The sequence below is a fragment of the Orycteropus afer genome, unplaced genomic scaffold, assembly GCF_000298275.1.
Source record: "Orycteropus afer afer isolate SDZICR_OR568_19922 unplaced genomic scaffold, OryAfe1.0 scaffold00137, whole genome shotgun sequence".
Lineage (NCBI taxonomy): Eukaryota > Metazoa > Chordata > Mammalia > Tubulidentata > Orycteropodidae > Orycteropus > Orycteropus afer.
Window position 1 is genome coordinate 914514 of NW_006921724.1, and position 16054 is coordinate 930567.

Here is a 16054-nt window from a genome sequence, read left to right on the forward strand (position 1 = left end):
GGAAACCTAAGGTGGAGTCACTATGAGTTGGATCCGATTGCACGGCAGTGAGTTTGGGTTTTTTTTTTTTTTTTTGGTTTTCACATCATTTCACTTCACAGTTTTCCAGACTGGTGACTACCTGGGTTTGGAGAAAACATTTCTGGCAAATAAGGGACACTCTGCATTGCTGCTGGCCCATGAAAAGTTGAGGAATTCCCCAAATCCCCAGACCTTGGGGACTCTTATACACGAATGGCTGAGGCTATAGGAAGATCTCTGTTTTGTTTTCTTTTAACTCGTGTTTTAAGTTCATTTTTTTCCAAGTCTCAGAGGTACTTTGTTAGTCCAGAGAAGAAACATCTTATTGAATAGTGTCCATTTTTCCTTTGTGTTTAGATGGAATGCAATGACTACATCTTTATTTATTTTCTATCACATCCCAAGACTCACTGTTGTTGTTATGTGCCGTCGAGTTGGCCCTGACTCATAGCAACCCCTCCTTGAGTTTCCAAAGTGGTATCTCTATGGAAATAGATTGCCCAACCTTCCTTCCAAGGAGTGGCTGGTGGGTTTGAACCGCCAGCCTTCTGGTCAGCAGTCAAGTGCCTTAGGTACTACACCATCAGAGCTCCTCAAGACTCACTGCGTGGTGCAAATGTTTAGCACCCTTGGCTGCTAACAGAAAGGTTGGAGGTTTAAGTCCACCCAGAGGAGTCTCAGAATAAAGGCCTGGTGATATACTTCTGGAGAATCAGCCATCGAAAACCTTAAGGTGCACATTCTACTGGTGTTGCCATAAGTCAGCATCAACTCCATGGCAAATGGTGTAGTTTTTGGTTACTATACCCCCGTATCCCCAATAGAGAAGTTGTGACCCCAGCTTTTATTATTAAATTGCCACAACCATTTTACTGTCTGCCTTAGCAATTGTCATACTGTTGAACATTCTCATTTGCCATTAGCAGAACATAAATTATATCCTCCAAGTTCAGATGGGCTTTCTGAATATCGACACACTTTTCACATTTGGAAAGCACTCTGGTGGTGAAGTGGGTGAGGCATTTGGCTGCTAACCAGAAAGTCGGTGGTTCAAACCTACCAACTGCTCCATGGGAGGAAGATGAGGCAATCTAGGTCTGTAAAGATTTACAGCCTTGGAAACCCAATGGGTGTTGCTATGAGTCAGAATCAACTTGATGGCAGTGTGCTTCACATTTGGATAAACCCATTCAAAGGACAAAATTCAATAGATTTTCATTTATTCACAGATATGTAGAACCATCACCAAAATTTTAGAATATTTTCATCATCTCAAAAAGAAACCTCAAACACTTCAGCTCTCACCCCCTCCCTTACTCTCCACCCCGATTCCTACCAACACCAGTTGATGTTTCATTGACCTCAATTCATGGCAACCCCATGTGTCAAAGTAGAACTGTTCTCCATAGGGTTTCAATGACGGATTTTTCAGAAGTAGACTGCCAGTCCTTTCTTCCAAGATGCTTCTGGGTAGTCTCAAGCCTCCAATCTTTCTGTTAGCAACTGAGCACATTAACTTTGCACCACTCAGGGAACATCGCTCCTGCACCTAGTCCCGTTTTTGTTGTTAGGTGCCATCAAGTCAATTTCAACTCATATCAATTGCATGCACAACAGAATGAAACACTATCCAACCTTACACCATCCTCACAATCTTTGCTATGCTTGAGCCCATCATTGCAGCTATTGTGTCAATTCATCTTGTTCAGAGTCTTCTCCTTTTTCTCTGACCCCACACTCTACCAAGCATAATATCCTTCTCCAGGGAATCGTCCTTTTGACAATATTACCAAAATTGGTGAGATGAAATCTGGCCATTCTCACTTCTAAGGAGCATCTCAGCTACACTTTCTCCAGGACAGATTTGTTCATTCTTCTGAAAGTCCATGGTACTTTCTGTATTCTCTGCCAACACCACATTTCAATGGCATCAACTCTTCTTTGGTCTTCCTTATTACTTATTCAACTTTCACATGCATATAAGGAGTTTGAAAATACCATGGCATGGTCAGGCACACCCTAGCCTTCAAAGTGACATCTTTGTCCTTAATATTTTAAAGAGGTCTTTTGCAGCAGATTTTCCCAGTGACTACAATGTCTGATTTCCTGACTGCTGCTTCCATGGCTATTGACTATGGATCCAAGTAAAATGAAATCTTTGACAACTTCAGTTTTTTCCACTTATCATGATACTGCTTATTGGCTCAGTTGTGAGGATTTTTGTTTTATTTATGTTGTGGTATAATCCATACTGAAGGCTGTAGTCTTTGATCTTCATCAGTAAGTGTTTCAAGTCATATCATGTTTGGCAAGCAAGGTTGTGTCATTTGCATATCACAAGTTGTTAGTCTCCAATTCTGATGCTGCATTCTTCTCCACACAGTAAAGCTTCTTGGATGATTTGTTCAGCTTACACATTGAATAAGTGTGGTGAAAGGATATAACCCTGATGCATGCCCTTCCTGATTTTAAACCATGCAGTATCCCTTTGTTCTGTTTGAATGACTGCCTCTTGGTCTGTGTACAGGCTCCTCATGAGCACAACTAATTGTTCTGGAATCTCCATTCTTCACAATGTTATACATAATTTATTATGATCCACAGACTTGAATGCCTTCACACAGTCAATAAAACACAGGTAAACATCTTTCTATTAATCTTTACTAAGATACATCTGACATCAGCAATGCTATCCTTCCTTCCATGTCCTCTTCTGAACCCAGCTTGAATTTTTGGCAGTTGTCAGTATACTGATGCAATCATTTTTGAATTATCTTTAGCAAAATTTTACTTGCATGTGATATTAATGATATTATTTGATAATTTCCACATCCTGTTGGATTACCTTTCTTTGGAAAGGACATAAATATGGATCTCTACAAGTTGGCCAGTTGTCTTCCAAATTTCCTGGAATAAATGAGTAAGCGCCTTTAGTGCTGCATCTGTTTGTTGAAACATCTTAATGAGTATCCATCAATTCCTGGAGCCTTTTATTTTTTTTGCCAATTCCTTCAGTGTAGCTTGGACTTCTTCCTTCAACATCATTGGTTCTTGGTCATATGCTACCTCCTGAAATAGTTGAATGTCAACCAATTCTTTTTGGTACAGTGACTCTGTGTATTCCTTCCATCTTCTTTTGATGCTTCCTGCATCGTTCAATATTTTGCCCATAGAATCCTTCAATATTGCAATTCAAAGCTTGATTTTTTTTTTCTTCAGTTCTTTTAGATTGAGAAATGTCAAGTATGTTCTTCTTCTCTTTTAGTTTTCTAATTCCAGGAATTTGCACATTTCATTATAATACTAAACAACCATTAATCTATGCTCTGTCTCTGTAAATTTATCTATTACGGGCTTTCATATGCATACGTTGTTGTTGTTGTTATGTGCCATACAGTGAGACCCAACTCCTTGGGTTGCCGAGGCAGTATCACTAAAGAAGTAGGTTGCCCAACCTTCCTTCCAAGGAGTGGCTGGTGGGTTTGAGCCACCAGCCTTCTGGTTAGCAGTCAAGTGCCTTAGGCACTACGCTACCAGATATGTGGATATTGTGACTGAGTTCTTTCACTTAGCATGTTTTCAAGATTCATCCAAGTGTTAGCATGTATCAGTATTTCATTCCTCTTTACGGAATTCTTTATGTCTATTGTATAGCATTTCACATTTTGTTTATGTATTTCTCCATTCGTGGACTTTTGGGCTGTTTCTCTAAATACCTTCTTAAGTTCATTTTAGTCTTGCAATCCTGTTGTTCTTAAACAGGAGGCTGCTCTTTCCAAGAATGGCATCAGTTCAACAGAAGAATTGTAAGCAGGATCTGTGATTGTATGGGTGTTTATTTTATTTGTGACAAAGAAAGGCATTCTGCCCCAACATAAAATGCTCCATTCATATTTCTTTGCTACTTATTGAATTCTCACAAGAAGTAAATGGCTCCAGTTTTCTAGTTTAAGTGACATGGTAAAACCATCATTTGTTCTTATATTTGCTCTTTTGGTACCAGTTACCAGTTGCCGGTAAGTTGATTCCAACTAATGGTGACCCCATGTGTGTCAGAATAGAACTATGCTCTGCAAGGTTTTCAATGGCTAAATCTTTTTTTTTTTTAATTGTGATTTGGGTGAAAGCTTACAGAGAAAATTCACTTTCCATACAGTAGTTCACATACACTTTGTCTCATGGCATTGACCACAATTCACCACAATACAACAGCTCCTCTCTCACTTCCTCCCGACTGTCACATCTTCCCTGTGTCCATTCCTCCATGCACCTTTGCCCCTGAGCTGTCTCCCTATGCATAAACAGCCTTTCTTTCTCCCATGATTGTTCTCTCCAAGGAATGTATCTACCACAGGTAAATGTTCAACTCCCATGCCTGTCTTTTGCTTGGCTGGAAGCCACAGATGTGGGTTCAATTCCAGACCTGAAGAGCAGCTAGGGGCCATAGTCTCAGGGGTTCTACCAGGCTCTATCAGACCAAGAAACCTAGTCCCCCCACCTTTTTTTCTCAAGTGATTTTGAGTTTTGCTCCACATTGTTCTCCCTCTCTATCAAGGATCTCCTACATAGCTCCCCCTCTGAGTGGTTGGCAGTGGTAGCCATGCACCATCTAGTTCTTCTGGTCTCATAGTCATATAGGCTGAGGATTGCATGGTGTATCAGTTGCTAGGACTAATTGTTTCCATGAATTTTTGGTTTTCTTCATTCTTCTTTGCTCTGGATGAGGAGAGACCCATCGTTGCATCTAGATGGCTGCTTGCAAGCTTTTAAGATCCCAGTCGCTACTCACCAAAGTAGGAGGTAGAACAATGTTTTGTGTAGTATGTTATGCCAATTGAGCTTGATGTCCCCTGTAACTATGGTCCCGAGCCCACAGGTTCAACTACTTGGTCCCTCTGGGTAGCTGGCTGTGACCAAGAAGTGACTACAACCTTGTCCCTTATCAGCTCTACTATACACCTGGGAATTCTTACAAAATATACAAACACACTTGTGGAACAATTGTCTACCAACCCTATACATGGTCTTGGGTACACTCCCCACTTCATAGACATACCTAATCGTTCAGCCTGTCCACCCATCTATCCAACCATATACCCATGTTTGCCTTCACTGACAATGCAGTACTGTATGTGTAAAAGGGTTCATCTTTGCTGTCTGTACCTCCCATGTACCTCTCTATGTCTTCCTGTTCCTCAATACCACCATGTTGATCACTCACATTTGGTACATTGCCCTTCTCTTCACCCAAATCAATACTTATCTCTACCTGTCTAACAGTGCTCCCTCCGCTCCCCTCTTACTCTTGGTAACCAACAAAGAAAATTTCCTTCCATAGATAAACCTTTCCTTGACTTTTACAATAATGGACTACTACAATATTTGTCCTTCTGTGATTGCCTTATTTCACTCAGCATAATGTCCTCCAAGTTCATCCACGTTATGTGGTGTTTTGCAGATTCTAGGTTATTCTTTAGGGTTGCATAGTATTCCATTGTGTGTATGTACCAAAGTTTGGTTATCCATTCCTCAGCTGATGGACATCTAGGTTGTTTCAATCTTTTGGCTATTGTAAATAGTGCTGCAATGAACATGGTTGTGCATATGTCTGTTCTTGTCATGGTTCTCACTTCTTTAGGATATATACCTAGTAATGGAAGGGCTAGGTTAAATGGTATTTCTAATTCCAACTTTTTAAGGAATCACCATAATGCTTTCCACAGTGGTTATACCATTTTACAGTCCCACCAGCAGTGTATGAGAGTCTCAATCTCTCCACATCCTTGCCAGCATTTGTTATTTTCTGTCTTGTTGAACTTTGCTACTAGTCAATGGCTAAATCTTTGGATGTAGACTGCCAGGGCTTTCTTCCAAGATACCTCTGGCCTTTCTTCCAAGACACCTTTTAATTAGCAGTTGAGCACATTAACTGTTTGCCTCACCTGTGGACTAGGTTCTTGTACTAGCTCTTTTTTGTTGTTATTTATTTAAAAAAAAAAAAAAACAACTTTGTTTTTGTTGTTGAGAGTCACACAGAAAAACACACTAATGCAACCATTTCTACCTGTACAATTCAATGACACTGATTACATTATTCAAGTTGTGCAACCATTCTCACTCTCATTTTCTGAGTTATTCCTCCTCCATTAACATAAACTCACTGCCTCCTAAGGTTACATTCTAATCTTTAAAGTTGCTATTGTCACTTTGATACCATACAGATGGTTCTTAAAAGAGCATAATGTTCAGGGCTTATTTTTTTACTAGCTTAGCTAAACTATTGTTTGCTTTTAAGAAGACTTCAGGGGATATTTTTGGTTTAGGGTTTAAAGATTATTTTAGGGCAATAGTTTCAAGGGTTTATCTAGCCCCCATGGCTCCAGAAAGTCTGGAGTCCTCAAGCATTTAAAATTATTTTCTACATTTTCCTCCTTGTAATCAGAATTCTTCTACAGAATTTTTGATCAAAGTGTTAGGTAATGGTAGCCGGGCACCATCTAGTTCTTCTAGTCTCATGACAAAGGAGGCAGTTGTTTATGGAAACAAATAGCCAGACATTCCATATCCTCCTCCTATTCCTGACTCCATTTCTTCCTCTATTGCTCCATGTGCATAGAGACCAATCGTTGTGCCTTGGATGGCTGCTTAGAAGCTTTTAAGACCAGGCACTACGCAATGGACTAGGAGGTAGAACGAAAGTTGTGCTAGCTCTTTTAGCAAAACAGAATAGAAGATGTAAGTAAGATTTTCTTAAATGACCATGAAAATGAGCATAGTTATTTTTCTGTACACAAGGTAAGACCAAAAAGCTCATCTCAATAATTGTTTCATTTGTCAGCTGTTTTAATTACCCACAGTACTTTTCAGTACAGGCTGGCCTTCTTCAAGAACATCACCTCAGAAAAGCTTTCTCATCTTTGTCTTATACATTCAACCAAAACATTAAAAATGAAACAAGAAGAAAACATTAGGTTCAGTAAAGTAACAAAAAGTTTCAAAACAGCCAGGACCCCAGGGATTAGTGTTGTATCTTTTCTTCATCACAGCCTATCTTGGTTGTTATTTGGAGCACGGTTTCTTTAATATTCAGGCCAAATAAAACAATGTTTCAGATTAGTTATAAAGAATCTAGTTTCAACTATATTGGCAGTAACAGCCAAGCTCAATATATTTTAGCTTTTACAACTTCTCCAGAAAAAGCAGAAATTCAATTGATGTCAATTTGACATGAAGATGTGAAGAATTTCTACTAATGCTCTTCTTTGTCCTATTAAAACAACAACAAACAAACAAACAAAAACCTTTTGGGGGTATACACCCAATTCACAATTATTTTTCTCTTTTTTGGGGATGTTCTTCAATTAATAAGAAAAGTCAACCTTGAAATATGGCTGAGCTTGTAACATGAGAATTTGGGAACTGTGGGTGGGCACATTTGGCCATGTGCATTTTTTTTTTTTTTTTTTCCTATTGTGGAGCAGAGAAGGTTGACTTGCAGAAAGACACAAATTGAAAGAGATGTGTTTGGAGGAAGATGAATGGCCAAGAGTCTTGTTGGTTAGCTAGTTCTTGGTTCCATTCCATTCCTGAAACCCAACTGCTTTCTGCTCAGGGTTACAGGAGAAACTCTTGTATTTTTTCAACAACAGCAATAATAACACCTATAATAGCAAAAGAATTGGTGAAAAACAAGGCTCCAGGAATTGATGGAATGTCCATTGAGATGTTTCAACAAATGGATGCAGTGCTGGAGGTGCTCGTTTGTTTATGCCAATAAATTTGAAAGACAGCTAGTTGGCCAATAGAGTGGAAGAGATCCATATTTGTGCCCATTCCAAAGAAAGGTGATCCAACAGAATGTGGAAATTATTGAACAATATCATTAATATCACACACAAGTAAAATTGTGCTGAAAATAATTCAAAAATTATTGCAGCCGTATATTGACAGAGAATTGCTAGAAATTCAAGCTGGATTCAGAAGAGGATATGGAAGGAGGGATATCATTGCTGATGTCAGATGGATCTTAGATGAAAGCAAAGAATACCAGGAAGATGTTTGCCTGTGTTTTATTGACTATGCAAAGGCTTTGACTTCGTGGATCAAAACAAATTATGGATAATGTTGCAAAGTATGGGCATGCCAGAACAATTAATCATGCTCATGAGGAACTTGTATATAGACCAAGAGGCAGGCTGTCATTCGAAGAGAACAAGGGGATACTGTATGGTTTAAAAATCAGGAAAGGTGTGAGTGAGGGTTGTATCTTTTCACAATACTTACTCAATCTATATGCTGAACAACTAATCCAAGAAGTTGTAATATATGAAGAAGAACACAGTAACAAGATTGGAGAAAGACTCATTAACAACCTGAAATATGCAGATGATACAACTTTGTTTGCTGAAAATGAAGAGAACTTGAAGGATTTACTGAAGATCAAAGACTATATGGATTATAGTTCAATATAAAGAAGACAAAAAATCCTTACAACTGGACCAATAAAAAACATCAAGATAACTGGAGAAAAGATTGAAGTTGTCAGGGATTTCATTTTACTTGGATCCACAGTCAACACCCATGGAAGCAGCAGTCAAGAAATCAGACACTGGGCAAATCTGCTGCAAAAGACCTCTTTAAAATGTTAAAGAGCAAAGATGTCACTTTGAAGACTAAGGTGTGCCTGACCCCAAGCCATGATCAATAACCTCATATCCATGTAAAAGCTGGATAATTAAAAAGGAAGACCAAAGAAGAATTGACACATTTGAGTTGTGGTGTTAGCAAAGTATACTGAAAATACCACAGACTGCAAAAGAATGAACAAATCTGCCTTGGAAGAAGTACAGCCAGAATGTTCCTCAGAAGTGAGAATGGCCAGACTTCTCACATATTTTGGTCATGTTGTGAAGGGACCATTTCCTAAAGAAGGATATTACGCTTGTTAAAGGGGAGAATCAGCAAAAGAGGGGAAGACTCTCATGAGATGGATACAGTGGGTGCAATGATGGGGTCAAGCATATGATTGCTAAGGTGGCACAAGACCAGGCAGTATTTTGTTCTGTTGCATATAGGGTCACTATGAGTCCTTGCTGATTCGATGGCACTTAGCAACAAGCAAGCAATAGCAAATACTTATTGAATCCTTTCTATTTGGCAGGTGCTATTCTAAGTGTTTCATTACTCATTTTATTCTCACAAGAACATATGAGGTAGCTACCGTTATTAATCTCATTTGAAAGCTGAGGTAACTAGAGTGCAAGTGACTGATTAGTTGCCCAAGGCCTTCCATGTAGTAAGTGTAAGAGCTGAGATTCAATCTCAGACAGTCTGATTCCAGAATCTATGTTCTTAATTTCTAGGCTTGTTACAGATTGAATTGTGTCCACCAAAAAAGATATGCTGAAGTACTAACCCTGGTACTTGTGAATGTGATCCTGTTTAGAAATAGGGTCTTAGAGAATGTTACCAGTTAGGTTAACATCAGGTCATTGGTGGGTCCTAATTCAATATGATTGGAAAGCAAAAACCAAACCCATTGCCATTGAGTCAATTCTGACTCATAGTGACCCCCATTGGGTTTCCAAGGCGGTAAATCTTTTTTTTTTTTTTCATTGTAATTTTGGTGCAAATTTACAGAGCAGAATTTGTTTTATATTCAACAGTTCATGTACATTTGGTTTCACTCCCCAATTACCATCCCCAACCCTAAGCCACTCTCCTCCTCTCCCTTCCCTGTGATCTCCCATCTCTGTACACTTCTTAGTTATGCACCCGTCTGTCCAGCTTTCCCTCTGTGTGAATGTTGCCGCTCTGGTGCCCCATGGCCAATTGCTCCAAGGGATGTATCTCTGTACAGTAGGTGGGTACATCACCCTGGGTTGGGTCTTTCTACTGTCAGGCTGAGAGCCAGTCCTTGGGAGTAAGTCTTATCCCAGACCCAAAGAGTATTCTAGGGTCATAGTCTTGAGGTCCCACCAGACTCTAGTAATTCTGGTCATTATTGTGTTTTTAAATTTTGTTCCATGTTTTTCCTTTCACTCTATCCAGGATCTCCAGTTTTGATCCTTTCCCGAGTGGTTGGCATTGGTAGCTGGGCACCATCTAGTTCTTCTGGTCTCAAGGTCCATCATATCGTAGGGCTGATTGTTTCCAAATGCCCTTGGTTTTCCTTCACTCTTCTTCACTTCAGATGAGAGGAGACCATTAGTTGCATCTTAGATGGCCACTCAAAAGCTTTTAAGACCCTAGTCACTACTCATCAAAGTAGGCTGTAAAACAAAGTTTTTGTGTATTATGTCATGCCAAGGTGGTAAATCTTTACAGAAGTTGATTGCCCCATCTTCCTTCCACAGAGCAGCTGGCTGGTTGGAACACCAACCTTCCGGCTAGCAGTTAAATGCCTTAGGCACTGCACCACCAATGTAATTCAATGTTGTAGAGCTTAATGACATATTACTTCCACCAAGTATTACTTTAAAAGTGTCTAATTAACTGTACTATACAGGGCACAAAATCTGTGAAGTCAAGTGACCAAGAGATACCTTCCAATTTCACAAGGATTGAATTCCCTTGGGAAAGGAGGTAGAGCAGTCTCAGCATAGGGCAAAGACCTTGGTAGAGACCTGTAAGGGTTCCAGGCCAGGGCAGAGACTGGAGGACCAGATAAGGAGATAGCAAGAATTCTTTTAGAGGGATAGCCAGTGACCAAACTAGTCTCCTGACTCATGGGACCCCCTGCACAACATAATAAAATGCTGCCCAGTGCTGTGCTATTCGGCTCATTGTGATATAAGGTTTTCAGTGGCTGACATTTAGAAGTAGATCATCAGACCTTTCTTCCTAACTTGTCTTAGTCTGGGAGCTCCAAAAACTGTTCAGAATCACAGCATCATACAAGCCTTCACTGACAGACAGGTAGTGGCTACAGATGTGGTACATTGTCTGGGAACCCAACTTGGGTCTCCCATACAGGAGGAAGAATTCTACCTTGGTAAAACGAGGCCTGGATATGTGTGATGCAGATGTTTCCAGGTAGATGAAGAAGTAGACAGCGAGGTGGGATGGCACATGTCACACGCAAAAGGATTAGGAGTCATGGAATCAGCCCCCAAGGACTGCCAAAAGGGCTGTCAAGGAACCAACAATGATTCTTAGCTCTTTCTAGGGCTGGAGGTGTGTACTTTTCTTAGGGTCTAAGAACTAGGAGTCAGCCATTCCATTAACTGCCATAAAGGCTGGGGCAGGTAGTGGGAGGGGAATCCCGAGGAAGCAAATGAGAATTCAAACAATTAAAAAGTGTGTGTGTGAACCTGGGAAGGCCAAAGAATGATGAAGAAAAGATTTGGTTTTGTACAGAGCTGGCCTGAGGAAAACTGGTAAAGGAGACAGTTCATCTTCTGCCTCTTATTTTACTGGTTATCCCCTACTTCCTGTCACCCCTCTTCTTTCCCTGCCTTCCTGAGAAGTGTTGTACAAGCCTCCAAAGATACCCTTTCCTCCTTTCCCAACTCCTCCATCAAAATGCCCACTCCCTCTGTGGGGGCATCTCAGGTAACTACATACAGGTCCATGACCTCTCATCTGCAATTCTGAAATCTAAAAAGTCCTGAAAAAAACTTTTTGTAGTTTATTTAGGGAAGCCTGACCTAAACTGACATGAGTCTATTTTGGAATTTGTTCCTCTCACTGTGATTATTCATATTTTGCTGCATACATATTAACATGTTTGTTTATGGACTGCTGCCCAGGCCCCCAGGCAGTGTTACACATCAATATAGTACCATTTTACTTTTCTAAAAATCTAGAAACTTCTGAACTCTGAGACATATTTTTAGGATTAGAGCTTGTGAGCTATATTCGTTTCCTAGGGCTTCCATAACAAAGTACTGTAAAGTGGGTGACTTACAAGAATAAAATTTTATTGTTTCACAGTCCTGGAGGCCAGAAGTCTGAATTCAGGGTGTCAGCAGGATCATGTTCTCTCTGAAATCTCTTGGAGGAGTATCTTCCTTGTCCCTTCTGGTTTCTGGTAGATATTTTTTGGTGTTGCTGCCTTGTAGATGCGTCTTCATATGGCTGTCTTCCCTCTGTATCTCTCTCCTCTTTTATTGGGCACCGGCCAAATTGGGGACTCCCTGGGTGGCACAAGCAGTTAAGCACTCAACTACTAGCTAAAAAGTTGGTGGTTCAAATCCACCCAGAGGTGCCTCAGAGGGCAGACCTGGCAATCTGCTTCCCTATGGAACAGTTCTTGCCTGTACACATGGGCTTCCCATGAGTTGTAATTGACTCAAAGGCAACTACAATTCAGACTGGATTAAGATCCATCTACTCCAGTATCATCTCATGTTAACTTAACGGACACCATCTTCAAAGCCCCTATTTCCAAACAAGGTCACATTCATAGGTAAGAGGACATTAAAAAATAAAATAAAAATTCAAATTCACTGCCATCTAGTTGATTCCAACTCACAACAACCTGCCCCTGGATTTTCAAGGTGATAAATCTTTATGGAAGTAGATTGCCCATTTTTCTTCCCCAGAGTGGCTAGTGGGTTTGAACCACCAACCTTCTGGTTAGCAGTCAAATGTACTGCTCCACCAGAGCTTCTTAAGAGGGTATTAGAACTCAACATATTTTTTGGGAACAACATTCAACCCATGGCATGGACCTTGATCCATACCATGGGGGAAGTATAGGCAGCCTCTTTGGCCTATTGCTTCTCTCAGAGGTGGCTTCACTCTATAAGATGCTTCTAGCTCAACATCTGGCTTCTGGGCTGCTGAATTCCAGGCAGGGAACACATGGGTGAGGAATGTGGAATGGGCACCACAGTTTGTATCAAATCACAGACTTTAAGTGACCAGGCAAAATGTGATCTGCACTCAACTCTCACAGGGGACAATTAGGGGGCCAGTGTTCGAGTCCCCAGGCTCTGCTGCTGATGTCAGGAATGGTGGCTTGGCCAGAGGAGGAGCAGGGCCCCTAGAGCCTAAAGGAAGCCCTCAAGGGTGGAACAAGAGCACATCCCCAAATAAGGTTTAGTGTCATGTCCTTTACCAATGCCACACACCATCCTGACATCAGTTGGGAGGAAAAAGAAGATCCCAGGCCAGAGACAGGACATGCGGGTTATGACTTCTCCTCAAGTCAGGCTTGGCTGAAGGCTTTCTGTCCAGGATGACAGCTAAGGGTGCTGTCTCCACAGCAATAACCCTCATAAAGCTAGCCCTTCTCACTGCCACTTCTGGCAGCAGACTTTAGCAGGTGGAGCTGCAGTGAGGACCAGACAGTGTCCTATTGACTCAGGTCATTCTGGGTAGATGACTTTGGGCATCCCTTCCTCAAGGGAGGTGAATGTGGTCTGATTTTAATTTGAACAGCTGGCCTAAGTGGAGCCAGGTAGCCTCATCACACAGGGCTGTTGCATACTTTGTGGTTGGGCTGTACAGGGACATCAGGGTGGCCAGACATTCAAAAGCAGAAGCATTCTAGGAAACAATGAGTCACCATCTCAGTTAAAATCTGGAGTTAAAACCAAATGGAGATTTATATTTCATAATTATTTACATGACACTGGCACCTAAATTTACATTGCTGCATTTACAGTCCAGTAGCTGGCTATTGAGACCTGTGTTCAATTCTGAGAGCTGCTGTAACAAAATACCACAAACTAAGTGCCTTATAAGAACAGAAATTTATTGTCATGGTTTTGGAGGCTGAGGATTCAAGATCAGGGTGTCAGGTGTGTTGATGCCTTCTGAGAGCTCTGAGGAAGAATCTGCTTCATGTCTCTCTCTCAGTTTCTGGTCACGGTTAGTGAAGCTTGGTGTTCCTTCACTTGTAGAAACATCATTCCAGTATCCACCTCTGTTGTCACCTGGCCACCTTCCTTCTGTGCATGTCTTTGTGTCTCTTTTCTTCTTTCATGAGAATGGCAATCATACTGGATTAGGACACATCCTATTCCAGTGTGACCTCATGTTAACTGATTACATCATCAAAGATTCTATTGCCAAACAGGGTCACATTCACATGTTCAGGGTTAAGACTTAGACAATATCTTTATAGAGGGATAATTCAATCCTGGAGTCCTTAGGTGACACAAATGGTTAAGTACTTGACCACTGGCCAAAAAGTTGGTGGTTTGAACAGACTCAGAGGCACCTCAGAAGACAAGCCTGGCAATCTGCTTTCAAAAAGTCACAAACTTGAAAACTCTATGGAGCAGTCCTACTCTGCGCATATGGTGTTTTGTGAATTAAACTCAAAATGACAGCAACTAACAATAATTCAATGATTCAATCTTAACAATACCTAAGGCCTTCAGTACTACTCCTGAGAACTAAATGAAAACATTTCAAGATTTGAGTCCCTAATCTGAAAGGGCTTACGTCTGAGATGGAGACTTTCTTGAGAACCTACACCAGGACTGTCCTCCTGGCAGTGAAGAGCTCATTCTGTTTGCTCTTCCGCACCACCTCTCCTTGTCACTTTCTCTTTTTCTTTTCTGCCATGGGGATGCAACTTGCTTTCTCTCCTTATACCTGCTATAATGGATTGATGGGTGAACTGTCAAAAAGATATGTTGTTGTATGTGCTATAAGAATGTCCATATAAATAGAACTAACAGGTGGCAAAATCAAAAGCCAAAGCCAAAGCCAAAGCCAACTACCCTGAGGGAGCAAGTTGTTGGGCTTGTGGCTTTGGTGCCATTGTTGTGGGGGACATCAAGCTCAATATGTATAACACAATATACAAAAGCATTGTTCTACATCCTACTTTGGCAAGTAGCAACAGGGGTCTTAAAAGCTTCCAAGTGGCCATGTAGATGCAACTACTGTTCTCTCCTTGTCTGAAGCAAAGAAGAATGAAGAAAACCAAAGACACATGAAAACAATTAGTCCAAGGGACTAGTGGAACATGAGAACCTCAGCCTATATGACCATGAGAACAGAAGAACTAGATGGTGCCCAGCTACTACTGTCAACTACTCAGCAAGGGATCAGTGCAGGAGATCCTGGATAGACTGGTAGAGAAATGTGGAACAAAATCAAAATCTTAAAAAAGGCCAGGCTTATCACTCTGATAGAGACTGGTGAAATCCCCAGACTATGGCCCCTAGTCACCGTCCAGGCCTGGAATTGAATTCAGGCTTCCAGCCAAACAATAGACAGGCATATGAGATGGACATTTACACAAGGTAGGCATACTCTTTAGAATAATCAATCATAGGATATCAGAAGGGCAGTATTCACACAGGGAGATATCTCAGAGGGCAGGAATGCATAGGAAAGAAGGACACAGGGAAAAGGTAACCACAGGGAAGAAGTGGGTAGAGAGCTGTTACATTATGGGGATTTCAATCAATGTCATGAAGCAAAATGTGTATGAACCACTACATGGAAATGAATTTTCTCTGTAAACTTTCACCCAAATCACAACCAAAAATTGGGAAAAAAAAATTTTGAAGTCTTAATCCTTAGTACCTGTGAATATAACCTTATTTGAAATAGCACTTTTGAAGATGTTATCAGTTAATAGGAAGTCCTATTGGAGTAGAGTCCTAATTCAATATGAGTGGAGTCCTTACAAAAGAAGAGAAGAGACACAAAGATACCAACAGAAGGAAGACAGCCATATGAAGACAGGCAGAGATTGGAGTGATCTATCTACAAACCCAGGGAACGCCAAGGATTTCCAGCCAAGTCACCAGAAGCTAGGAGAGATGCATGCAACTGATTCATTCTCTCTCAGAGCTCTTAGAAGAAATCAACATGGCCCAACATCTTAAATTTTCAGCCTCCAGAACTGTGAGACAATACATTTCTGTTCTTAAAAGGAGCACAGGGAGAGTTCTGGCAAGATGGCGGACTAGGCAGAAGGATTCCACAGACCCTCTTCAACAAAGAAAAGGGAAACCAATTAACACAGACACAGAAGATAATTTTGGACCCCTGAGCCTTGAAGGGAAGGATACAGAATTGGACTAAACCCCAACTAGCAGAAGAACTTGCGTGAAAATACCAA